Below are 26,838 nucleotides of genomic sequence, written 5' to 3'. Positions count from 1 at the left end.
AAAATAAATAAATTAATAAATAAACACAACACACACACACTTTAGCCACATCCAGACTACATCTACTATGTATAAAAGCAACCTATGTGTATCACACACATATATGGTTTATATTGTTGTCAACTATTTCCGTTTCTCCTTTTTAAACACTTCATATTGAAAATATTTCCCTAGTTGCCTACATATTTATTTTTTAGAGTGAATACAAATAGCTGTGATGCTCTCAGCACAGCAGGAACTCTGCTTCAAATATTTCCATTAAAAAGTACTAAGAAAGATAACTTGACCCAGAAAATCAAGGTAAACACGAGACAGGTCCAAAACCACTGTTGTGTTATAGCTCTTTGACTTAGAATAAGATCCTATACTAATTATACTTACTACAGTCATAAATAAATTCAAAGGTGCAGAGAGTAAAACTTTAGGGCGTTGCATTGCATAGGAACTGACAAAACCATGGATCTCTAACGCATATTTATTGGGTGGGGAAAGGGAAACTCAGGCAGCACCTATGACTGTCATCAAAATATGGCAAACTCCAGAGGTCTCTGATTGTCTTCTGCTGCTCCTCTTGGTAGTTTTGCTACTTTTCTTTACTTGCTTGCTCTTGTGCTAGTAACAAAGCAGGGCAGCTCTGAATTTCATCTTTCAACTTGGATAGTCATGTTGGCTTAGATTCAAGGACAGAGGAGCAATGATCAAAAATACCTCCATTTCTGTGACTTTCTTTCTATGACTGATCTTTTTCTCACATCAGTTCAGACAGAATTTGTTACACATCTGAGTGTCAAACACTGCTCTGTGCAAAATAAATAAAAAACCATGACCTCTGCCCTTCAGCTGATACTGATATTCCATGAAGAGGCATCCTCTAACTTTCAGTTTCAGTCACCTGTGCCTCACATGTGATAACTTGGAAATGCAGGAAAATTTACTTTCTTCACATCTTTTCTGGAATTAGATCTTCCTACCACCTTCAAGCTAGAGAATTTCTCTGACAAAATTCATTAATGCCAGAAAGAACTTACAGAACTTCCAATCGAAATCGTTTCACACAAAACTGAGCATTTTTTCACATTCATTTTCCTCATTTCTCCAGAGCTCTTCTGCCCTATCTTTTGCACACCACACAAAACGTACAAAGAAGATCAATTGAGGACAGACCTAATGAAAGTAGATGATGGAAACTTGAATTATGAGCACTTTTCCATCTCTGTTACAATCTGCCTGGGTCAGTACATGTTGCACTCGTGGGCTGACGTGACACTGAAGCAGCCCCACTGACTACACTGAACTCTCCCTACACCATATCCATGAGATGTTTTTGCGTTAAGGCATTGACATGCCATGATCCAAGTTTTTCAGGGAAATCTGAATCTTCTTCACTGAAATGATAGCAGAATCTTATACCTGCTTGGGTTTGCTTTCAGGTCTTCCCTACTTAGACTCGCATACAAATTTAATGAAGAAAAAAAAAAAGACAAAAAAAAACAACACACAAGATGAATAAAACACCCCAAACTCACCATCATGGCCATTCTCGACACCATTTAGCAACTTGCATCACAAAACCTTCTTCCAAATTTATCACAGGGATCTTGTCCAGCTTGGCAAAACTACACCTCACCTCTTAAGAGTCACTCAAGGTTAATGCAATCAGTAATTCAGGATTTAAGTTTATGGCATTCAAGCGTATAAAAACAATAAAAGATGGAGCAAAACACACTATACAGTGCTCTGCAATAAAGTGAGGCACTGTTTTACTTGTGGAGCACCCTATCAAATTCTGACCTAATGACCTAATCCACCATATTTCTTACAGAATGTATACAACATCATATATATGAATTAAATCCTTTTAATGTGACACCTTCTGACCTATGCATACTTCAGCGCTAAATGGCTTTCCAATATAAGCTGTATCCATAGTGGCACCAGCATGAAAGTCCTAAAATACCACCAACATTTCAATTACTAAACAAAGCCCGCAAAACAACCCTGAGGAGGATGTATCTGATTTTGATTACATATTACATGTACATATCCTAAACGTAGACAGATAATCTATTTTTATGTATCATTCTAAACCGACCATTGTAACTGCACACCAGTTCGGGTTATTTAATTTCACATTCTATCAAGAACAAACAATTGGAGCTCTATTTAAAAGATTACTATTCTTTTGTAGAATATGTAAGAGAGATTGATAGAGTTTGGAGAAATTATTTTCCCAGGTGGGATTTCTTAGGAAGTTTTTAGAAAGGCAAATCAATAAGTGTTTGCAGATTGAAAATCTGATCACACTCGTGACGGTCCCAATAGAGAGCTGTGAAATTGTCATTTCAGTGAAAGGATCTCTGCAGAATTAGTTATCTGTCCCTGAAAATTGCTAAAGGATAGGGGACATCAGTGGGTGTAGCAAAAGCAGACAGAATCAATATAGGAGCACTCTTTGTTATTTATACTAGCAGACCTTTACCTTGTGATCTCTATAATAGGAAAGGTTAAAATTTCTTTTATGCTTCAATAAAATAGTTAATCAAGACTGTATGGCTATTTGGGGAGGGTCTAAGGAGGAGCTATGGATAGGTATACTGTGATATGAAGTTTTATTTCCAGTTCATTAAATCAAATCGGACTTCAGAGAACCAATACTGTCTGAAAGCTCTTGGATTTATTTATATTTGGTCTTATCCTTACCAAGACAGACAACATCTTAGACTTGTTTCTTTTTTGTTTTTAATAAAATAACAGTATCTGAGAGCATGCTACAATGGAGCCATATCCCATGCATACAAGGAAATCAGGAATGTACAAAACATATGGTTATTTACCAACGTAAACACATACAACTTTCTGTGTGCCTTCCTCACCTCAATGGAGCTAAGAGGAGACAAGGGAATGAGCCTTCTCCAGCTCCATTGTCGTAATTCATGGAGGTCTTCATGGAGTATTGAATGGTTTTGCATTTTAATCCTCCATGAGAAGCTGACAGTCTTTTTGGCTTTACACCAACCTGTTAGAAAAATGGATTAGAATCAATTCAAACAACAAAAATGGAATTTCCACATCTGGCTTCAATAGGTAGTAATGCTATTAGGGTATAGGAGCTTTTTTATTTTTTCTCCTTTCTTTCTCTGTTTCTCTTGAGCACTTCCCCATCTACCCTCACTTTACTCCTAACATGTGAGCATGTTCCATGTATAATGCAGCAAAATACTAGCTAGAACTGAAACTGTAATGCAAGGACTGACTTAAAGCTGAGTCTCTCCATGGGCTCAAGATGACAGTACAAAGAGAAGAACTGGACAGAGTACTAACATTATTTTCACAATAAGCAACAGTAGAAGACGTTAAGGTCCTGTAGTGGATGGCCTCTTTATTCTTTTATTCTTTTATTCGTGTTGCTTTTTCACATTAGGATGCTAAGAAATTAGATGATGTTACATACACAAATAAAAGTACCAAACTTAATTAAGAGTAGTGAAGTTCTAATCAGACTAACAGAATAGAGTAACATGAAGAACATAAGGGACAAGGAGAAGAAATGAAACCTTTTACTTGCAGAGATCTGTAAGTCAATCTGATTGCAGACAGATACATATGGTATCTCATGGAGAATAAATTTGTCTTACACACATTTTACCTTACACAGACACACACACTAAGACGGATTTGAACTAGTGATTGTAAGAGCTCTGCTATAAGGTGGTCTGCCCCAGCTTTCACCCAGACTTCATAATGTGCCAATTCGCAAATGCTTTTAAAACTTTTCTGAAATTTATCCTATGAATTTAGATGAATTAGGTATCAATTGTCTGGTATGTTTATAGCCTGTCAGTGTTCTCTGAAAAGAACACCCCTAGAATCCATTAATTTAACAACAACGTAACTCGGTTTATCCCAGTTTACCTGTTTATTTATTTATTGAAAGTGACTCCTGTGTCTGAAAACTTGTCAAGGACAACCCATACAGATACAAAATTGAAGAAGGTGAAGTCATTGAGTGCCAGCTTTTTTTTTCTTGGAATTCTTTGCTAGTGTCTGCACAGGAAAAAGAGAGATGCCACCATGCAAGGATGCTGGTCCCTTAAGACAGAGCTGCTCACGAATAGCTGAATATGGCCACTGTGAAATATGAGTCATTTCACAGCTCCAAACACACACCTATCCAAAAAAAAAGGTGTGGGTGGTGGTGGGGGGGAAGCAGTTCCTGAGGCTCCATCCTCTGTCCAACAAGGAAACAAACCACTTTCAATACTATAAAAAGGTCCCCACCTCTTTTCTTACCCAAATCAACATAAAAATTTTCAACTAGACTGGGAAGACTTTTTCTCCTAGTAAAACATGCCATATTTGTAATATGTTTAAAGGTAAAAAAAAAATAAAAAATAAAAAAAAAAAGGTTTTAAAGTATGGTAAGGAGGTTCTGAAGGATCACTTTTAAATGTATTTCCTATTGGAGAAGAAATAATGGAAATAACCCAAACTCCTCTTCGTACTTCTCAGAACCCCAAAAATCTCTCATTGCCTTGGAAATCCTGCTATAAACCTACCTCAATCCTGCTTGGCCTCACACTTTGTTTAATCTGACTGCTTTCACACTTCCCTTTAAACTTTCGCTCTGCAAATCTGATTTTAGCCTGTAGTGGGATTTGCAGGAGCTGAATGCAAGAGATGCGCCTCCGATGTGGAGCTCTGTGTAACCGCATTCATCAATAAATCCTTGTGAAACTACAGAGCCTGACCAATAAAAATGAAATTAATTATAGCGCTGTTTAACATGAATGTGTAGGTTTCACATCTCCAAAGAATATCTCAGTAACTATTTTAATGGGGGGTCATCATTATTCAGCGAGGCATGTAACAGCGTGCTCTATGTGGTTTAATCATTTAAAAAGAAAGGTTTCATCAACTGCAAAGGCAATTTTCATGTTTTCTATAGAAAATGTTTCTTTGCTACCATGAAATAAAGAAGACAACAGAAAACATCAGAAAGAAAAGGGAAAGCTCTTTTCATCACCTTTAAGTTCCTGCTGTGTATTGGGCATTTAAGCAGAAATGTCCTCTTTTCCCAAAGAGAATTTTAAATGCTCTTCTTAACTGAGCATGCATTAGGCTTAATCAATTGGCAGCCAGGGATCAAATCTTCAAAACTTAGCAGCACCCAGCAGCTCTCATTATGATCCAAACACCCACTTTATCAGATGTTCAAGCAACCAGAACAATTTGGGGACTTGAGACTGACCCTTTTAATAGGCAAGAGAAAATGTTTTGTAGAAGCATAATTTTGTCCCCCCTACCATTCTACTGTGGAGACAAAGCTGTCTTCAATCCTGGACCCTAAAAAGAGAATCATGAAACCTAAAATAGATCAAATTTCTTTTGTGGTGTTGTTCCCAATCCCCAGCAGTTGTAAGCTATCACATTTCACTTTCAGAATTGCAAGACACACTGAGAGCTTCTTCTATTCCCACTCTTCAATGTACAATCATTTTTTTGATCAAAAACGTCCTTTACATTTCCCACCTCATGAAAATGTGATTGTGAGAAGTCATACATCTTCGTACAGAAAAAAAAAACATACAACAGCATACAGACACTGATAAAAGTCATCACAAAACCTGGCTAAGATCCACAAAGATTAGGACAATGCTGATATATTTAAATATAAGTTTTGTCAGGACTCCTCCACAAGTTTCATAGCAGACCACAACTAGAAATGAAAATAAAGACATCATCTCTCCTCAGTGAGGACTCCTTCACTGGATTCCACAGCAGCTAGTACAGGAGGGTATCTGTATCTTAAAAGGAAATAGTTCAAAACAAATTGACGCAGTAACTTTTGTACTGGATGAGAAGGAGAGTTAGAGTCAACTGAGACAGAAGACATATAGACATGGCTGGAGGTTGGCAAGCAAAGCACTAGAGGAACAGGGTGACAATGACAAGGCAGAAGGCAAAAACAGCCTGAGAAGTGAGATGACATTCAGTACTCCTAACTATCACATCTTAAAGAACCTCATATTGGGCTATATAAACTGAGAATGTTATTTTCTTTATTTACAAGGATGTTAACAACAACCACAAATCAGTCTCTGTGAAATATCAGATAACACAGAGATAATCAATACAGGAAAGTCCTTAAGGAAGTAAATAATGTAATCTCAAAAGTCATATTTGAGTAGCATACAGCAAGCAAGGCACAATCCAAATACTCATTAAAAAGGGCTGCCAAATAGTGAGATAAAAACGATCCATTCTGTGCTAGGAGAGGCACAGGTGCTCCATAAAGGAAAAAACAAGGAGTACATGACTGATTGTGGAACACTAACACACATGTTAAAAAATAAACAAACTCAGACTGTGTAAGAAACAATGCTTCTTCTGGCATCACCACAGCATCTCCTGGCTTGATACAAACCTTAGTTCATTCTTTTGAATAGTGTGCTAACTTGTTAAAAGCAAGACTGAAACTTGCCTCCTCAATCCATTGTCTCTATGCACTAGTAAATGTGTTGCTTTGTGTGGGGGTCATTCCAAAGTAGCACCAGATGAGAATATTCTCCATTAATAGCATTAGTCAAAGATAACAGCACTGAGGCAGCTCTTGGGCCCTTCCAGAGCGCCAGGATCAGCACATTTCAAACTTCTGAAACAAGGTGCACATAGTTGGCACCAAGTTGCTCGCTGCCCTCTTTGCACATATATTCACGTTTGGTATTTGCAGGAAGGGCAAGTCATCCCTGGAGTCAGTACTTGCAAAGACCAGCTCTGTTTTGTATTTCTACTTGCCAAAGTACACTTCCTTCTACAAAGAAAGAACTGTTTCCCAGCCCTTTCTCCTCCCTTTGTATTACTCTCACCTACGAAGTAGTTAACAACAAATCCCATTTGCCTCCTATGCTGTTGTAACCATCCACAGAAATACCTTCTCTCAAATGGCATCTACAGTTTTTGAGAAAGACTGGTCAAACATGGACATACTCAAACTAGGAGACTGACAGTGGTCCGGAAAACCTTTTCATCATAAGAAAAGGAAATTAACCAAAAGAAACCAAAATTAGGCTGCTTTATTCTTCTAAACTGAAAAAGATAGTAAATAGGATTGCCTGTAACTATGACAAGCACATCAGTCCATTTTCTTTTTAAGAGGAATGAAATCAATTAACAAATGGGATTTCATAGTAGTTTACAGAGACAATCAAACTCAGTGGTCTCCTCCAATAATATTTCTAAGCTGTCCTGGCTGCTGTTGTTTGTGTGTTAAATAAGTCTGTTAATATTAATTAAAAGAAAAATAAAAAATCTCTTAAGTATAAAACCTTATATACATAAGGGAAAGGATACACAGTCTTACTGGACTTCCAATTATCAAATTACTATAATTGGTTCAAGGAACCTTATTATGGCCTCAGTGGTAGCTCCACTGACCTTTCCAGGCAAAGGGAGGGGATGCTCCATCCCTGGCAGGTGTTCAGGACCAGGCTGGACGAGTCCCTGGACAACCTGATCTAGTGGGTGGCATCCCTGCCCACGGCAGGGGGTGGGAACCCGATGGCCTTCAAGGTCCCTTCCAACCCGAGCTGCTCCATGATTCTACGCGGGGGCTAGAAAGCAGGTTACAGAGCAGGGTGCCAGAACAGAGATCTTGGCAGGAAGCAATTATCCTGTCTTCAGAAATAAATTCTGTATTTGACTCTGACATTCAACACTTCAGTTGTTGAAGACTAAAGACTTATGCTTAGAAACGTGGAAAACACAACAACTTTATGAGTGCTCTGGAATGTTGTCAGTGTTGTGTTTTAGACAAAGAAGTGTGTGATTCTGAACAATAAACAAAAGTATCTCTGGTACATTACTTCGCTTATTTGCCATTTCAATTCAAGTACTAAAAGCTGTGTCAAGCTGAAAAAGTAATCAAACATTAACTCCTGTAAAAAGTACTTCTACGGCTCTAGTCTTGAGAGATGAGCATAAACACTGCGCACTTAAAAATTTAATCTCTACATGCAGCAGAAAACTAAATAGCAGAGCTTTCAACAGGTATTTCCTATAAGTGCAAATGCATAACTAGGACTGTTTCAGGTTGCCAGTGAATAACCAGAAGAGGGAATTAGAGCTATCCATTCCAGGTCATTACTCATGGAAGCCAGGGAAATTTCCTATTGCTAGAAAGAAACTGGTTAATGAAGAACCATCATTTTGCCCTAGGAAGCATGTACTCCAGCTATTCCTCCTGCGTTGTCAAAGAAAACTTTTTAGAACTGGAACAAAAAAATAACACTGATACATCAACATATCTTCTCTGGATTGCACAATGCATATTTATAATATTACTTGATCTCATTTGAATGTTCAGGAAATCCAGTTTCCCCAGGCTTCAAATCTGTTCCCCCTTCATTGTGCTGAACAGAAGCACAGAACTGTTTGTTCATTGCCCTGTTTATTATTAGAATGCCTGCTGCAAAGAGAAAAACATCCAGAAGACCTCCCAGCTACAATTTTGTTCTGAAGTCACAGCAATAGCAGGCAGTATTTAACACATTTGAATGTCATCAAGATAACTTGCCATAGAATAAAGAAACTAAGCGAGTAAGAGAGAGGCACTGAGACATGGATCTCCAGGCTTCTCTCCTGCACAAACAAAGGACAATTTGTTTATACTAATGTAAACCCTGTGTTGCACCCAAAGACATTATTCAACTGTGATTTTTTTTCATCAAGTTTCAACTCTGTCTTCATAAATGTTAAAATAACAAACTGAATTAGGTCTTCACTCAGCGAGAAAAGGAATTATATTTCAACAGCCATAGATGAAGCAGTGACATACCTGAATCCTGTTGCTTCTGCTCAGTAAGCTCATTACATTAGCCACAGCACACCTTTAACCTCAGGGCTTGCTAAAATGTCTTTTAAAAATTTTTTTAGAACATTTTTCTTCTTATTTTCTCATTTTTCTAAAATCATCAAAGGGAACACTTCTCCAAAAAAAGAAATTGCGCACGCCATTTTTTGGCTTCCCTCCTCTGTACAGAGAAACTTAGACCTCAAAAGCCTACATAAAAGATAAGCTTCAAGTTTCAATTCTTTGTAAAGGAATAGAGTAGGTGACCTCAAGAAACCACAGGTTTTCCTCTTCCTGTCGAAAAGAGGAAAAAAATTCATTTCTGTAGCTACCATCAAATTAAAACAAAAACAAACAAAAAAAAAAAAAAAAAAAAAAAAAAAAAAAAAAAAAACACAAAGCCTTGTGAGCTGAAACATCAGAAATTCAGAGATGAGAAATATCATTTGCCCTGTACATCTACCAACAATAGCCTCACTTCAGCAGATTACAAAAATACATCAGTCATTTATTTTGAGTGAATAACACTCACAGAATGATGACTAACAAAGTAAGTGAGGGCAATGAGCGAACTAAATTGGATCAATTATGTGCCAAGAATTGCCAAGCTTAAAGGGCTGATAATCAACAACTGCAGGCAGAATTGATGGGAACACAAGTGCTAGGTGTTCAATGCAACTTAAGAAGATCAAACATTACTTTCCATATTGTTTGAAGTCAAGAATCTCAACAAGAAAAAAGTATAGGTAGTTCCAAGAAGAGTCATAACAATACAGTCAGGTGACAAAAGGTGCTCCATCTACTGTGGAGGTCGTATTTTGGAGAAAAAACGACAACCAAAAATCAAGCGTGACATCACACGTTATAAAGCTGCTCAACTGATGCTTTGTCCTTAATTAATAGCTTCATTACAGAACACAAGCTAGAAGGAACAAATAATAGCACACATATCCCTGGAAGGATGGCTTGAAAGAAATGAGAAGAGAAGGCTCCAGGAGACGTCAGCGGCCTGCCCGTGCCTAAAAGGGGCTGCAGAAAAGCTGGGGAGGGACTCTGTATCAGGGGTGTAGGGATAGGACAAGGGGTGATGGTTATAAACTAAAACAGAGGAGATTTATGTTAGATATGAGGAAGAAATCCTTCCCTCTGAGGGCAGTGAGGCCCTGTCCCAGGCTGCCCCAAGGAACTGTGGGTGCCCCATCCCTGGCAGTGCCCAAGGCCAGGCTGGATGGGGCTGGGTGCAGGGGGCCCTGCCCATTCCATGGCAATGATCCCAACTGAAGCACCTAAACACGAATAAATACACAGATTTTATTTTTTTTAAGTAACTCTTTTACTGAAGTTTTAATACTTTCTTTCTTTCTTTCTTTAGGTTAATTCAGATTTAATTCAGTCATAAGTGATTGTTTAAGCACACATGCCCTTGCACCATATGCAAAAATGCTTGCATATTAAATTCTACCTTTAAAGCTGAAGCCATCCCAGCCTGTAATGCACTAAAACTATGCTCAAGCACGTTACATTCATTAGAAGATTAAAACATGTCTTATTTATTCCTTTTATATTGAAACATTCAAAACAAGGTAAATTGAAAGAAACAAAATTCTAATGGCTAGCCATGAAAATAACCAGATATTTGAATGCTACAAATATCAAGTGATTTTGACCTTAAATAAAGGTAAGGCTGCCAACTGCTGATGATTTATATCATCATAATTGAACGAAATTGAAATTTATATCATCTGAATTGACAGAAATAAAAGACAGTCAGAAGGACAGAAAGAAGCAACCAGGCTAAGACTAGAAAAATCTGGTTTGGGCAGAAGTTTCTCGTGGGAGAAAGGACAAACCTAATGCTCAGCCCAACGTTATGTTTTACATGTAAACACACTTGCAAGTCCCTGTTCTGTGTATTTCCAGGGTTTGGAACAGTTCGCCTTAGGAGCCATGCTGTATAGAAACATATACGCCCTGAGATTACAGCCCTGTGTGTTTTCAGTAATTTTCAGTGAATCGGTGCAGGCTAGAAAATGAATCAAATCTGTATGCCTTATCTGTAATGTACAAATTCTGGTTGACTATTTTTATAAATTGGGTATTCCAATTCATTTCATTAACCAAGGATTTCATTTGTAACAGCACGTCAACGTAAAGGAATGCAAACAGAATTGGTTGGATACCAGAAGAAATCTGGCATGGTTGCATGCTCTCACTTCATCTTCTTGGACTGTTCACTGAAAAATTAATGTGCCCATAACCACCTTTGATGATTATAAAGATGTCATTTACTTGGTCTAAAACAGATGTCAGAATATACATTGTCTTGATGACAGCAATAAAGAAATCAAAAAAAAAAAAAGCATTTCAGTAAAAAAAAAAAAAAAAAAAGTGATGAAAATTGCTATGAAATTCCCATTACTTCTGGACTTCTGATAAAAATCATGACCTTGGCAATCAGCACATCTGACCCAGAAGCAACTGAAGTATTAACTAGGCCAATAGCAAAAAGAAATTGGCACTAATATCAACAGGAAATCATCAAGAAAAGTACTGCAGACTGGATTGTATTTACCGATTAACCCCACAAAAGTGGCATGTGATGCAACCTAGACTTCTAAAGCCTTAAAGAAATTTGGCAGGGACAATCTAAGGTTTGTTCTTAGCAATACCTCCATATGCAGTGCTGTGTGCTGCATGCTGTGTTACAGTTTTAAGGAAGGAAACTTCTGAACAGCATATTAGAGAGCCACAGTGCCCCCTTTTATTAACAGGGGTATGAATCAGGGTCAAAATTAATCCCCTGCCCTGCTTTAGCTACAGTGCTGGTTTCTTCCCACCTGTGGATGTGCCTTAGTGCTACAGGGCATGACGATGTACACGTTTGTGTTCTCTCTGACCTCTGTACTGCTTTATTTTCCAATTTAGACATGAATTTTGTAGTCTCTAAAACCACCCATCTCTAGAAGATACTACAGCATGCTAACTACTTGCAGATTCTCCTGTGTGTAGCAGCTCATGACTAGTTCCAACAACACAAATCATGTTTGTGCTTTTTTTCCCCCCCACCACTATTACTATTTTCCCTATTCTTACCATGATATCCTCCTCTAAAAACAGGTGCAGACCTTCAGGCTCTTGCCTCCAAGGTACTTGGTCTGCATATATGAAAGGTCACTTTTTTCCGTAAAATACAAACTGCATATATCCCCTCATGGAGCAGAGCCTAGCAAAGCACGAAAGGGTCTCACTACCACAACACTGTCCACAAAACTTTCCAAATCTGACAGCCACATTTGTGACAGACAAAATGAGACTTCTCTTGGACATGGACTCAACACAGAAGGAAAAAGAAACAGAAGCAGTAAGTTACTGAAAAACCTCTTTTGAATTCAAGCATATAGTTACAAACTGTACATCACAAAGTCTCTTCTGCACCTGAACCTTTTTGCCTGTATACTGTAAAGCTGTGCACAATCACAGATACCACAACAAAGCAACAATTCTGGTGTAAACACAAAGGTAACAATCCACAAAAGGTTTCTGAGGTTGTTATTACTGGTTTATTTATTACTCCTAACTGTATTCTACTTCAGTTTTTTGTAGGATACTGGGAATCGTTGTCGTTGGCACTAGCATATATTTTTCTTGCATGGTCAGAGGTAATAGAAAGGATTTTGTGTACTGCTTTCTTGCCAACAGCATCAGACCTAACTATGCTACCCCATGAATATGCCAGAGAAATATGCTTAGAGAAATCAACTTTAAAAATGCAAAAAAGATGGACAAGACATAAGCCCTACAACAAAATGTATACACATGAAACATGCATATCCACATACACATAGATACTAACTAATGGCTCTTCACAAACTGGAATTCAGGCTCAAAACATAAGAAAGGAGGCATCCACCACCTAGTACTGCTCCTGCACTGCCAGAATCTAACACATTCATTAAATAACATTTTCTTCTTCAATTCATACCATTAAAAGAAAGGAATGTACCACATGTATAACTTCTCTCTACATCAATACCAATACCACTAAATAAAGACCCGTTCTTCCCATGTTACAGAAGACTGAGGCACCACAGATACCTGAGAAAACTGCCCATTAGAAAATAAAGTTGATGCTGGAGCTGGGAACAGGAAGCAGTGGTCGAACCTCAATTCAAGCATATCCCATGTTGAGGAGGGATGAACTGGGAAATAAGAAATCCGTGTTTGTACTTGTGATCAATTATGGATGAGTAATATAATAATGCTTTGTGATAACACACTAACAAGTTGAATTGCTAAGTTTACCCACGTATCAGACTTTCACACCCTTGTCCAGCTTTCTAACAACTAAGCAGAAGTTATCAATGGACATACAGTAGGCATTACAGCTGGCCCACAAGAAACCAGTCAATCACCTGCACATATTTTATGCATATAAAAGCAATTTAGGACTGTTTCATTTTCCTGCCTCATCCTTTTACACATTGCCTCTCATTTCCAAACTTGATCCCGTGGGGAGGCATACATATGTGACTCCTGGACTACTGAGCCAACTCCAAGGCTCAAGAAGGTGGCAACTGTCCCTTGGTCTGCAGGTGACCCAGCACTTTTCTTGGCTTGGTTAGGAGCTCTGGCCTCTCTGCCACAGGCCTAGTGAAGTCCTAGAAGTTTGTAAGTAACAAGAAATTGAAGACATTTTTATTTAAAAAAAAAAAAAAAAGGAAAAAAAAAGATTTCTGAAATATGAGTGACCTATTGTCTCACTTTTAAAGGAGCAGCCTTCGGTGGGGAGGCAGTTTTTTTAAAACACACAGACAGACAGCCTGTAACTCAAGCTATGTCTGGGTACAAGCTTTTTATCAGACAATGAAGGTTACATGCAGCAAACTCGGCTCCCCAAAGTAAAGTGACAAAGAGATTTAGGTTGATGTTCTCAAAGTCAGAGGTTTGTACAAGATCAGGGAACAGACACTTGCTGTATATGAATGAAGAGACATCAAACATATAGTCCTTATCCAGTCAGACAAGGTATCTTATAAAAGCCTCAAAGGTTTTTCAGAATGAATGCTTTCCATTTCACCCTGCTTGTGAAATAGAGCATTGCTAAACAAACAGAACCATGTACAGGACTGTTCTTATTCAGAATGATTTCAATGGCTAATTTGTCTTTGGAAAGTTGTAACACAATGTTTACTGATACAGGCCCTTTGCAAATAAAAGCCCTTTTTTCACAGCACAACACTACACCAACTGACTGAAACACAGCATTCAGAATCAGCATTGATGCGCATTTCTGAAACATTTGATACCATCCCTCAGTTAAATATTCCCATGCAAGAAATGTATCTGTTCTTCCTGGCAATACAGCAGGAAAGCTGTAAGGACAGCAGCGGGATTTATGCCCTTATTGCACATCCTAGGTATTTCTAACGCTGACATTCTGCTTCCATTGAAATGCAGGGGAAAAAATGTCACACCTTAAGCAGACATTGTCTTTCTGGTACACTACGAGAGCTCTGAGGTGTACAGTTAAATTGCCTTATTTACAGAATTAATATGTTTTAAATGTTTTCGATTCCTTTTACTTCCTTAAGGAAGTGAAAGTGGTGATATGGGTGTGCCAATGCTAAACTGGACAAAGAGTATGCCCTGGCACAAAGATTTCATCCCAAATTGCCCTGAAACATTTACTGTGAGGCTTCCCACCACTCAGGCTGGGAAGGAAAGACTGGCACTGAAACTAAACCAACCTGAAATGCATCCACTTCCTTCTAAATATAATGAACAGCTCAAAAAACTTCTGACAAGATGATATTTAGGCCCATGAGCAGCACAGAAGTTGAAGGTTAAGAAAAAGCAAAAACCTTCCCAGTGCACCTGCATGAAGCCTCGCTGTGCGGCACGTCCCTCCATGGGAGCAGTGCCCTCCGTGGCAGCCGTAACCACGGCTCGGCACCCTTCCCTCCTGGGCACCATGCACCCGACAGCTTGAAGGGAACATTGGCCTTGATATAAGCCCCTAGAAAAAGATCTGGATTCTCAGCACCTACAACAATGTACAGAATTCACAATTTCTGGGATGAGTTGGAAAAACAACCTGATGCAGGTCATTTCAATCAATTTACAAAAAATGATCAATTTACAATAAATCAATTTACCAAATAGATTTGAAATGCCTTCTCAATATTTTCCATTAAAAAAAAAAAAAAAAAAAAAAAGTTTTCTATACTAAAAAAGTTTCTGTAAGAAAAGAGCTGGAAAGAAAAGATTTAGGAACCTACCTAGGAGCAAAAATCATGGATGGTAACATCTAAAAATGCCTGTAATAAGGAGTATTTTCTCTCCAGAAACTTTGCCATGCAAACCTGTCCTTTCTGTGTTTGTGGGCAGCGTGTGTGGCTGGCCAGCCCCCTGCCAAAACTCTCACAGAACAGACTGCTCAGTTCATAGAAGGGAGCAGAGCAGAGAATGAAGAGTTTGTTTCCTCCAACACACAGCACTTCCAAACACCACCACCCAAAAGGCAATTTGCGAACAGCTGATACTAACACCAGCAAAGGATTTATTGTTTTCCTTAGCCACAATGTCATATCAGTAATGTGGTATAAAGTAATCAACAAGATTAATTCATCCAGCAATGCAGAAGTTTAACCTCTAAGGAGTAGGCAATCCTGGTTTTGGGGGTTGTTGTTGGCACTGTTTTTGTGTTGTGTGTGTGTGTGTGTGTTTTTAATGTCAAACAACAGAGCATAATCCTGATTCTACAAGTCTAAATGAGATGAATGACATTTTCTAAATGAGAGTGACTTCCCTGTTGTTCAGGAGAATCAATCTACCTCTGTAAGCTTCAGATTACCTTCAGGTATATGTCAAACTGCAAACACCAGCCTGACATTTAGGATAAACACAAGGAAGGCAAAAGCACTCCTCTTCAGACATATGGCTACAGTGAATATGCACAGAGGTAAGAATCCACATCAATCAAAACTTTTTTTTTAAATAAACTGCAAAATAGGTAGAAAAGATAATTTTATCTTAAGCCTTCATCCATGGATCTTGAATCATCTAGTTAGCTCATCCTATTTAAGCTGTCACACCAAAAAAATATTACATGCCAATCCATCTTTTAAGGAATTTATTTAAGAAAAACATACACACGTACTTCCTCCTGAGATTCCTAACGGGCTTCATGAAATGTTTGCCCTCCTGCTACTCAGGCAGATCCTATGGCAATAGCAGCATAATGCAAAGAATGAAAAGGGCCGTGCTGGACCCCATGTGAAGAGCTGAGCCAGTGCCTCACCTCTGGTCTTGTGGAAAGCACAAGCCAGGTGAGAGGAACACCAACAAAGAAAATCCCCTTGAAGATTTCTCCGTGTTCAACCATTTCCTCATCAGGCATGCCTCAAGCTATCTCCCCCTCAGTTACTCACCAACTTCGAATGGATTTCTGCTCAAAACCACCCCTGCTCTTTCCTTCAGTCTGTGTGAACTTCCAGCACCCACAGCATCTCCCCAAACCCCAGTGGGGTGAAGATCCACCTCTCCTGTTTGCATTGAGCCCCATCTCCTGCAAGCTTCACCTGAGGTCACCCGGTTCTTCATCTCTAAGCAGCCATCAGTAACTGATTCCTACCAACCCTCCTCATGAAGCTTCTAAAATTTATTGATTGACATTTAACATGTTACTAGCAAATCACCCTTGTGTTTCCCAGCCCAAAGTGTCCCACCCTCCTCACATATCTCTCAGACAAAAGATCTTGCACACTTGTGTCTGGCTTATTGCCGTTCCCCACGCTGTTTCCACCCACCCACACTTCACATGGACAAGCATGGCACACAGCATTCAATGAAAGGGTGAGACAGCACTGGCAGCGATGCTCTGTCCTGCTTTCAACTCCTCTTGAATAATTCCTAACATTTAAGTTGATGTTTCGCTGCTGATAAATACTGACTGGATATTTTTTTATGGTAATATCCACTGTAACTTCAAACTCTTGTTCCCAAATGGTAACAATCAATTCAGAGATGAAGGCAGAATTATTTTTCTCCCCATGGACATCCTTTCCATTTATTTATACAATTTAATCTGTCATTTCAATGGCAGTCACTTTCATAAGGTCTTCTCCAGCTCCTCCTTGCCAGCTCATATCTTTAGTACCCGCTAAACAATTCACTAGCATCAGTAAATTTTCTGATCCCACACGCAAACATTTTTTCTAGGTCATTTAATGTTCCTATAATGAACATCAGAGATCCTGGTGGTATGCCAATGGAGAATTCCTTCGTCTCCAAGAACTGACTGTAGACTCTCAATCCTTGTCCTTGTATCTAATCAATTATTTGTTGGCACAAGGATTTCCCTTAGTCCTGGCTGCCTAGTTCCGTTAAAACACACTGGTGAGGATTTTGGCCAAAGGGTCTTGATACATAAGATCCTTCTCAACAACTACCACCACCTGCTGCCCATTACCCATCTCAAACAAGAGCATCCACACAGTCACTGGTCCTCACAGGGACAAATACACATAACAATACCTGGTAAAGCTGTATGACTGTGCTCTACAACATTAAAATATTGTGGTGTTTAGTCTCTGAAAGTCTTCCGAAGCAAGATTTTTTGTACATTTTACCCTAAATCAGTGCAGAATGAAGTTACTCATTTTCTCAGGAAGTTTGCTAATGGATATCCTCACAGAACACTTTGATTACTTCTAAGAGCCATCACGTACAGTTCAAAGCTTACATATGAAATGTTTCACAAATTACAAAACTTGTCACTCCATAAGCTTAGGGTACATTGCTTTTGAGTTTTCTTTTTTTTGTTTGTTTGTTTTGTTGTGGTTTTTTGTTTGTTTGTTTTTTGTTTTTTTTTTTAAACCTAATTTTTATCACTTAACACCTACTGACTTTGAATTAGATAAAAACACACCCCTATAAACACACCACTATGGATGACCTGTAGTGTCTGCAAAAGGTGTAGGCTACTACATCTGTTGACCTTTTACAGGCCATAAGGGACCAAGAAGAAACATTTTCTAATCTGTTTGGGCAACTTCAGAAAGACATACAAATCTTCATGATATATTGCCTTCCACAAAAACCTCTCTGCCTTGAAATAAGCCAAAACCAAGCAAACAAAATCAAGGGCCATCAGGTTGCCCTCCCCTTCCTGCCAGTGCCTAAAGGGGGCTGTAGGACAGCTGGAGAGGGACTGACTCTTTGTCAGAGGGTGTAGAGACAGGAAAAGAAGGAATGGCTTTGAACTAGAAGAGGGGAGGGTTAGATTAGACATTAAGAAGAAATTCTTCCCTCTGAGGGCAGTGAGGCCCTGTCCCAGGCTGCCCCAAGGAGCTGTGGGTGTCCCATCACTGGCAGTGCCCAAGGCCAGGCTGGATGGGGCTGGGGGGGCTTTAAGGGCCGTTCTACCCCAAACTGTGCTGTGACCCTGTGCTTGTATCATATATATATATATATATATTTATATATGTACACAGAGAGCACATGCATGTAAGTTATGTGTGATTACACCAACTGAAATCAACAGGCAATAAACACTGAACCTCAGATTACTTTCAAGTGGAGAAATAGACTACCAGGTTTATTGAACAGTGGTTATAAACCAACACTACACAGGCAATTTTGTCATTGCATATTCCATCACAATCCAACTTTTTGATTACCAAACCTCTTGAGCTGTTTTCAGTTCTACATTTTAACTTTCATGCCTTGCATGATAAGAAGTGCCATTCAAAGGAAAACAAGAAAATCCCTTCATGGCAGGCCAGGTCACAGTGAGCACGATTACTATCAGTTAATATACAGTCAGTCTCTTTCTGTAACAGTTTTCTTGTGCTAAACGCAACATTTCTTCTGTTGATAAAAATGGGTAAATCATTGTCTCTCCTCCAGCAAGAGCCTTATTTCAAGATAACAGAACAAACATTTGTTTTTGATATTTTAGATATCACACAGGAGACTGGAAACTTCACAGCAATCAGCATATAATCTCTTTTCATGCAAATAACATGCTAAATCCATTATTTAAACATTACATCTGCTTAAATAGAAGTAGGATGTAACATTTCCTGCAGCCCATTAATTTTACATATGCAAAAGGACTATATTGTCAAAACAACTCATCCGCATGTACACTTGTGAGCATGGATGCACGTATATATATATGTGTATGTACATCACACAGAAAGACCTACTTTTTTCACCTTTCACCGTACAACTCATGAAAAACCTGTGGACTTAAAAATTATCACCATAAAGACTGAGTTGCTGAGACTGTCAACACTGGCTGTTTCAGACTGGGTAACAGTTGCTAATTTTCAGCTGCCTGCAACACAAAACAATCCTTCAAACAGCTGAAAGATGAAGTCTCTATCTGTTTTTATAATGCTTTCTTATCTGGTTATACCTTACTGCATTTTTTTTTTAAATGTGCAATACAGCAAGCTTCCTTAGAGAAAAGGTAACGCCTTTTTCTCCATACACAAAATAACCAAAAAATACTTTCCCACCCCTACAGTGACTTCATTAAATCAATGTTCCCTTCCTCAATGAAGCAAATTATAATCAATCCACAGCTGGCAGTGTTTAGCTAATAGTATAATTTTGGGTTGAGTGGCCCTGGTCACCAGCTCTTTCACCACCCCTCTCTTTTTCTGAAGCAGGTTTTTATTATATTCTTATATTATCTAAGGGAGCAATAAATAGGATCCACTAAATAAATTTGCTTGAGACATTTATATGAAATTTGAAAGTTTAATGTAACTGCCAAAAGCTTCTGGAGTGCTGGCAGAATTAATCTTAATACTCATTACATTTATAGATTCAAATCAAGCCTGCGGACGTCAGCATAGGTGCCACTGCTAAGAAATAAGAAGTTTCCAGGAAATCTGTAAGTAAATTTAAAGTGGTTGCCAGCTTTGGAGAGGGAAGATTTAAAAAATGATGTGATGGATGTGATCTGTATGCCAGGAGATGCAGCACTAAACACACTTCTTGCTATAATTTTGGTGATGCTTTCTCCAATACAGGTTTTTATAACACAACAGAATTAGAGATTAAGCTACATACCTCAAGCCTGGACTTTTATTTATTAATTTATTTTTAATTAGAGGTTGCAATTCACTGGACAGCCAACTCCAGCTGTGAGATCATTCCACACCTGATAAGCAGGAAGAGCCTAATTCTGCTGCAGTTCCTGCCCTCGAGTGTAAGCAGTGGCTTTAATTTGGGGGATGGAGGAACATAGGGAGTGAGTTCTGGAGTACATTTATTACATTTGGTAGAGTGCACCTGAGCTTAAAAAACATGTGGAAAGTAGTGAAAAATAATGAAAGTAACATTAAACAACACAACCACAGAACTATCCACTTTACTACCCACCCCACAGCTGAGCCAGACTGTGGAGGACAAGAGAGGCACTTCTTGGGATACACATCTTGTGGAAGTGTTACCTGAAGACAAAGCCAGACACCTGAGCTGGAGTCTGCTCCACACTGTCTTCTTTATCTATAAATACAGTAACAGGAAGTATTTGCCAACTGCGGCTTGCAATTAGAGCCAGAAAGAGAGCAAGAAGATAGGAAGAGAGCAAGAGAGCTCATGGTATCCACTAACACAAGGGATGTATAAAATCAAAGAAAAAGCAACCATAGGTCGAACATTGTGTTATATCTGAGTTTCAGTATTTCTGCCACCATTACAATGACAATTTATCCAAGTCACTCTAGAAATGACAGGCCTGTATGCACCAAGTCAGCACCAAGTTTTCCCACCAATGAAACATGAACTTCATTTATCCATGACAGATGCTAACTTGAAACTGTTGTTGAACTACAATATAAATGCAAACATAAGGAGCAGGTGAAAGAACAAGTTATGGGAAGGGTGAAAATGGAATTACTTTGCTGCATATAATTCCACCTAGAAACCTCCCTTGCAGCACAATTACTAACTACAGATAATGCAACACTACGATCCATCTGGAATTTGAAAACAATAAGGTTAAGCATGGCACAATAAAAAAAAGCTTTTTTTTTCTGACTGAAAATGCAACTGGCTGAAGTAACTTAAAATTCACAGAAAATCTCCTGCTTAGCTGGGTAGGAAGTTGAGGTGACAAATGACGAATCAGGCTTTTTTCCTTTTTTTTTTTTTTTTTAATTTAAAAAAATAAAGAACATAAAGGGGGTCACCACCCTTAGAACATAATAACGACAGAAAGGACAAAAAACAAAAGACAAAATAACATAATTTATAGAGGAAGATATAACTACTAAGACATGATTTCTGTAATCTTATCTCTTTGCTCTCAGTTGGCAGTTAAGGACTAAGACCTCCTCTCTCAATAAAGCGTTTAGAGTGTTATCAGTTAGTACATGCTGCCTACAAATACAAATTCTGAGAAGTTGAGTCTTAGCTCCTAAAACACACTTCTGAAGACTAGAGCACTCTCCCTTGACTACCTGGTTTTGATTGCCTGAACAGATCTGCTATTTATTATCTACAAATAAAGACAGCAGAATACCAAACTGAGCAACTGGTGACAAAATAATTCTGATAAAGTTCTCATTGTTCTGTTTTTGTTTTTGTTTGTTGTTTGTTTTTTACAGAAGCTTGTAAGAATGGCTACCTCTTTGTAAAAGAATACAGAACAACCTGTTAAATTGACTGGGATGGTTCATATTTTAGAAATTGTTGATACTTAATGTTTAACAAAACATATACATGTATGTGTGTGTGTATGTATATATATATATACACATATATATACATATATATATAAGTTCACCATTTCTGAATGTTCTGCCTTAAAATTCAATTTATAACAGGAAAAAATTAATTAAAAAACATGATACCTTCTCAGAATTCTTTGAAGTTTGAAAATTTGCCCAAGAGATTATAATTTAGCTTTATTCTAGACAGTCTTTGCAGAATTACTTTAAATGCAAAATATTAATTGTGTTTCATCCAAAAAAAAAAAAAAAGGTATTTATTGCCCAAGTAATACCTAGAATGTTAACCTGGCAGACAACAGGATCAACTTGTTAAATTTTATATACAAGCTCTCTGTAATTCATGATGCTGAAGTGTTGCAGCTCTACTCCTGCCATAAATCAGTCACGGTTTTCCACTAACATGTTGTTTTACTACCCTTTGTAACTGAAAGCACAAAGTAGAATCATAAAATATGCAGTGTTTCTCTTGTCTATAAGCTAGACTGAACATGTTCATTGGACGCAACTGGGAATGATACCCGTGACTGCACTAAAAGATTACTTTTCATTAAAAAAGTCTGCCTTCGTGTTATCAATTGTTTGTAAAAACAAACAGTCAACCTCAGATATATTCATATATCCCACACAGAAACAAAAGCATTGAAGTTAATTAAGCACATTGATCAGCAGGGGAAATAGATATGAATATAGCAATCCCGTGCACTGGAATTAATTACATCAAGTTTCTGACCATACCACATATAAAGCTCAGGATGTACTAATGAGATTATCAAGAACACAAACTGTAAATCTCGTATAACATTCAATATCACACATTCCCCACAGAGCAGCATTAGCAGCCTTTCAGGCAACCACATCACAAGCACATATTTAGATGTCACATTCAGAAAATTACTTCACCCTTAAACATGAAATACCCACCTTTTCTCAGTGGTTGCAGAACAAGCTTATGTTACCAGTGAAACACGGAAATAGGCTCAGATTTCTGAATGGTGCCATTCCTAACACTTTGTTTTTACCTGGTATGCTTCTCTGCCCTTTTCTCTCTCCCCTTCAGCAGGCTGTGCTTTCCTCCACCATTTCCCCATTTAAAGCACAACAGAGAACACCCTAATGCACATATGACAATCCACACACTCTTATTTGTTTCTGTCTGAATTATTTCCTTAATAGGTCCTTCCTCACCTCTGATTACCATGATTACTGTGATTTTATTCACCAAAATTTAAATCGTATTTTTTTCAAAAATATTTAAAGTCAAAAATTTTTACTCCTTGTTTCTACTCTGTGTTTGTCTGATTTCAGCCTCCTACCAAGGATCCTGCTATGCTCCTTTCTGCATTACTCAAGTCTGCTTTCTTACTCAAGTTCTGCCTTCAAGCATTTTGTTCAGTCTACACACTTCTTCGGTTCCTGTCACTGAAGTGTCAGGTAAGAGTCATCTCCATGGACATTTTTAGTCCAAGGACATACAATCACTGGGATGGCCCTAAAATCAAATTCTAAGCAAACTGGTCAAACTACAGCCAATTAGTGTGAGTGCTTCTCCTGACAACTTTTGTAAAGATAGATATTAAAGACAAATAACCAATCTTTTAAAAAAGTGTCTTCCCTGAGAATCTGTAACAGTTAAAAAAAAATAAATCAAAGAACGCAGGAAAACTCACCTTTCGATCCTGGATGGATACGGTCTCTTAAAAGTCTCCAGCTTAACGTACTACATCCTTTCTGCTTTTCTGAGCAATCTTTTTCTTCTGTAACTTCCTGTCTTCTGGCTTGCTAGCTTCACTTTATTCTATGTACGTGCAAAGGAACCCAAGATGTTATCCAGAGCTGCTCACTTCTACTCTGTCTCCACAGTGTTCACGTCACTTGTAGCACCGAAGCTGCTGAGAAGCCAATGCATCAGCTCTGTGAAAGAGAAAGTCAAAATAAACCAGGGCATGCAGACCCAGCACTGGGTGATCAGCTTCATAGATCCTGATCATGATGCCAGAGTGAAAATAAAACACGGAAGGCTGCAATGATCAAGCACAGCAGTTTGGAGGTGCTAATGAAAAAATAACACAGCCTGTGAATACAGGTCACAAGCATGAAAACCTTCAGAAAATAAAAGAAGGAAGAAAAAAAAAAAAAAAGAAGAGAAAGCAGGATCTGATACCAGATAAGCAATTGCAGAGGGTACGCTGGATACAGAGCGCAGAACTTGTTAGCCTGAATGATACCAAGGGATGTGCCTTGTGAGACGATCAATACTCAAAGGCTCAAATAAAGGACTTGGTTGTCTTCCCCGCCCCCACAACCTGAAACAAATCTCCTCTACTTCTAGATATTTCACACTGCCTGCTACAAAACCTCTCACATTTCTTTCTAGAATTAAAGTTCTGCTCAGCACACTGTTTTTCAGATATGAACAAAAAAAAGCACACAGTAATTACAGCTTAAAACCCTGTGTTTCTTCAATAAACCCCAACTGATATTAAACAGATGTCCAACAGCATACATCAAAATACAGAAAACACAACTGGAAAATTTCAGAGCTGCACCATGCAGTGGGCAGGGCAGCCTTGAGCTGAGCAACAGAGAGCTGCTGTACGGGCAGGGAGAGAGGCTGGGGAGGAATTGCACCAATATATATATGTACTTATTTTTTTCTTACAGTCATTTTTTCTTAATGAAAAACAAATCGATTTGCAACACTCTTTTCATAGATAAATGAGAAAAAGCCTTGGTCTAAATAGAGAGAGAAAAAGAGATCTACACAATTCTGTGACTGAAACATCATTACACGCCTTAGCAACACAAACTACAAGGAGTTTTGCTGGTAGAGACACAGGGCAGAGCAGTAGAGCTTCTTTAACAACAGGTATTTCCTTAAACAAGTATTCAACTTCCAAGATGTTTTACATCACAAATGTGCTACAATTGCTATAAACCTTCAGTTGACACTCAGGAATATGACTTTAGTTCTTTGTCACAGCAATGAGTAAATACTCTTTGAAAATAAAAATAGAAATTAATGGTACATCCAGCAATTGCTAACTTCTGAGTACTTGAATCCCTAATAAATAAAATAAATAAAAAATTCTTTGATACACAATGCGTTTTCTTTTAATTCTTTGTACAGAATGTGTGCATACAGATACAGCCATGTATCACCTCTGTGTCAAGTGTTTTATAACTCAAAGATGGTCTCCCCAAAAACCTGCCTCTCCAAGACTTACTTCCCAAGAAGAAGAAATTCACCAATTCCCCTTCCTCTTATCAGTGCTATGAAGAAGAAAAGCCACCACAAATTGCACAGCCCCTTTCCTCCAGACAAGCACCATTTAGCCCACAGTTCCTACACCTCTCTGGCAATCTTCCACTGCTCGAGTGTGCTAACATTAATAAAATAGTTCAAGGTGAACACGAACTCTTAAAAATATGTCAAGGACTGGGGAGAAAAGGAGTATTAGAGAGGGAAAGCCATTATAGAAACGAAGAATAAAATCAAGTCAATTATGATTCTCAAATCTCAGGTCTACCAAACTGCCCTATTAAAATGGCCTGTAAGAAGGAAAACAAGCAGGGAAACAATTAGGAGAAATAGACTCCTGAGTAATTCTCCCTGAGAAAAAGGACTTGAAAGTCTCATTTAATTCAACAAAGATGAGAAATCACGCGACTTTTTCAAAGCGTACTGGGTTCTGTACACCTTTGCTACTTATACTAGTAGGCAGACAAAATTTCCTTCTGTTTTCCCCGCAAGTGTGTATACATATGTATGAGAGAAGAGAGACTGCAGCACTGCAGCTTTTGCTTGACATTTTTGTCATCTTCCCTATATTCATCCACCAAATCTCCCCCTCCAATCCATTTTTTCTTCTCCACCATCTTAAAGTAACTTTTAGCTACTGCTCACATTACACCACTGCTACATATCTCAAAAATCAAACTGAAACGCAAAAATTTAAGGATGGGAGTTGCCAAGGCCTTCAAGCAGTATGTTTTCCAGCACCTAAATTAAAGCGTACAAAATAAAATGTAGTTCAAAAATTACAAGTTATCGTTCTTACATGAAGTGAGGTACTTTATTGAGAATGGTTCCTGTGGGAAGAAGTATTCTAATATGAGCAGGAACATAAGGCACAAGCAGGAATACAAGGAACAACCTTATCCTGGTAGAGACAAATCACCCCATTAAAGCCTCGTGGCACTGGCAGGGCCCCCTGCCCCCAGCCCAGGCTGCTGCCAGCCCCATCCAGCCTGGCCTTGGGCACTGCCAGGGATGGGGCACCCACAGCTCCTCGGGGCAACCTGTAACGATGGAGCAAAGTTATACAGAGAGAGGCACAGAATCAAAAAGAGAACCTGGGGGATGGCATCCAAATGCCCCCAAAAAACAACAGCTACACAAGAAGTAACATTCCCAAGGAGCAGAATTTTCTGGCTCATTTCTTCTGTCTCCCATTTGTTCTCCACCTCAAGTGTATGTTCTGGCAGGAAACCCTCACAGAAAGCTGCTTGCATCTCGTTACTAATACATCTCCTTCACGCCAAGTCTTTTTTCTTTTTAATGAAGAATTCTTCATTAACAGAAAAATGCCAAATGATCTATTTTCCTTTAGAGGTGAGCCAAATCTGCATACTTGATTTCTTACCTAATGTGGTCCATTTATACCAACTACAGCTTCCAATTTCTCCCCACCATGACACAGGCTTCTTCTTCAGCACTGCGCCACTGCCATTTAAGTCACCAAAGAACATAAAAAGGAATATATTTGATTAATATCTGACTCACAGTAGCATTCGGTGCAACTACAGCAATGGACTGTTTTTACAATTCACCAAAGATTTGTATTTTTTAATCGATACAGCTCACGTAGTCAGAGAAGACTAGTATACTCTGGAACAATCTAGTCAATAATTGCCAAGACGATAACACTGCTGGACTGGGGGGTTCCAGAAAGGGAGAACACAGAAAGCAGCAGCCAGCAACAGCAGAGACTGAGCAGATCCTTTATGCCATTTCTTCCACTTTCTCTCCAGGCAGAGTACTGTTCCAAGGCCTGTTACACGTGAAAGTAGCCTTCATAACTTCCAGACACTTTTGAAAATAAATTGTTCTGAGAGTTTCTCAAAGCACATTGTATAACCTTTGAAGCTATGTATGTGATGCAATGGTTTAAATTCTGGCCCTAACACAGCCTGGAAAGCCTGGCCTATACTGTAAGCTTTTACAGATATCCCTTGGAA

The 26,838-nt window shown here is 38.6% G+C and overlaps 1 long non-coding RNA gene across 1 annotated transcript in view; it reads right to left on the bottom strand.

Moving 5' to 3' along the window:
- Positions 1-2,867: 2,867 nt before the first annotated feature.
- LOC116491211 overlaps positions 2,868-26,838 on the bottom strand; it is a 97,402-nt gene continuing 73,431 nt past the window's right edge. Inside the window, exons 2-3 of the long non-coding RNA XR_004253475.1 lie at positions 23,268-23,511; positions 2,868-3,016 (exon numbers count right to left, since the gene is read on the bottom strand). This is a non-coding gene — a long non-coding RNA (uncharacterized LOC116491211). The remainder of the gene's footprint in view (positions 3,017-23,267; positions 23,512-26,838) is intronic.

Source organism: Aythya fuligula, chromosome 7, assembly GCF_009819795.1.
Source record: "Aythya fuligula isolate bAytFul2 chromosome 7, bAytFul2.pri, whole genome shotgun sequence".
NCBI classification, from domain to species: Eukaryota; Metazoa; Chordata; class Aves; order Anseriformes; family Anatidae; genus Aythya; species Aythya fuligula.
This window is presented reverse-complemented; position numbering and strand designations above follow the sequence as displayed.